The sequence below is a fragment of the Trichomycterus rosablanca genome, chromosome 8, assembly GCF_030014385.1.
Source record: "Trichomycterus rosablanca isolate fTriRos1 chromosome 8, fTriRos1.hap1, whole genome shotgun sequence".
In the NCBI taxonomy this organism is placed as follows: Eukaryota; Metazoa; Chordata; class Actinopteri; order Siluriformes; family Trichomycteridae; genus Trichomycterus; species Trichomycterus rosablanca.
This window is the reverse complement of record NC_085995.1, coordinates 10601053-10602835: the sequence shown is the minus strand read 5'-3', so window position 1 is coordinate 10602835 and position 1783 is coordinate 10601053.

Sequence of the window (1783 nt, the reverse complement as noted above, 5' to 3'; positions counted from 1 at the left end):
TTACGATAATCTTATGTGAATTATATAAGAATAAGAGCAGGATTTAGTGTGTGGGTCAATTTTAAACGAGCTGCGAACAAAATAATTGGTTTGTTTAGAAGGGAAAGACAAACTGAGGCAGCCTCTTGGCAAAATTTTTTCATTTGCTGACTGTTAAAAAGCCACATTCTTTCACCCCCAAAAGACCTTTTATTGGAAAAAGAAATACGACACATAGAAACCAAAATTAAAAGTGCTGTTCATTTTTTGATCTACTGTATAGGGAAAGTTTGACTAAATGCCAAGTTCACACTACACGACATTCGGATCTGTCAGATCACTCTACAGTTCACACTACACATCTAGATCTCTTGCACTCGGGAGTCTTTTAAGTCGTTCTGGTTTTCACACTACACGACTGATCGGCGATAGGGGTTTTACACTACACGAACTACCATCAGGAGGAATCTCAGATGAGTCTGTCAGGTCTCCCAAACTACGTTTTGTCACGAAAACACATGTGAGAAGTGACGAGGGGTTTAATGATCCAGTGAGCAAAAATGTACATCAATAAGAAGCGAGCGATCAAAGTTGTTTGTGTGCTGATATGTAGCGTTAAAGCAAGTAGGACAAATAAATGAATCTAAGTGGGTTTAGCTACGTGACCAGCAGGGATTGTCTATTCTTTTTTTTTTTCTAATGCATTTCCTCCCGATTTAGCGCACTCAATTTTGTCTTCCGCTGCTGAGAGATACCAGATTGCATCCGAAGAGAGCACGCCCTCCTCTTCTCGGCCCTGCATTCTGCACAGGCGTCTCCTCCGCCAATCAGGGTCCTTACACAGCGTATGAAGACCCACCCACACATAGTCCGGCCCCCACCCTGCAGATACGGTGGCCAATTAGTATCTGCTGCAGGCACTGTCAATTATACCCACCAGATGGCGCTCAGCCGACCGGTGGCAACACCGAGCCTCGAACAGAAACTCGGTGCTGGTGTGCTAGTGGAAGATCTATTGTCTGTTCTGTAGTAAGTCGGAGGTTAAATATTTTTTGCAATGCAACGTTGGTATTATGGTGTGGCATGGACGATAAAGTCACAAATACTGTAAAGCTTGTGTGTGTGCCGATGTATTCTGGGTTTACCCTCATTCTGTATCTTGCGTTCTCATTGGCTGTAGTTCGACACCGCACTCGCAACCTGACCACAACACTCTTCACACTACAGGATTTTGACTCGCCAACAGGTCCAGAAATTTAACATGCTAGATTTTTTTCTTGAGTCTGCGATCCGAGTTTCGATCCCCGACCGAACTGCGAGTTGCATCTGAGCCGGCACATCTAGCGGCGACCTGTCAGCAAGCGAAAATCAGGGCAAAAATCGTGTAGTATGAACTAGGCATTCGATATGCAGTGGTACCTCGGTATACGTACTTAATCCGTTCCAGATCCTTGGACTTATACCAAACAAATTTTTCCCATTAAAAAAAAAAAAAGGAAAATAATTAATCCGTTCCCATGAAAAAAATCGTATTGTTATTGGCATATTATACGTTGATGAGGTTGTATAAAATCATTTATAAAACAGATAGTTCCGGTCCTAAAATCTGATTGGCTGAGCTGCGTTCAAAGCCGTTGTAAAATCCCCGATATACGCACACCTATGACCACCTCACATCATTCCATATTAATACGCCACTGAAAAGAAGAAGTACAAACTTGGTTGAACACTATTTTAAGTCATGTACTAAACATGGTTTCACAGAGAGTTATAGCGCGGGTTGTTTACTAAATGGTAGCAACTG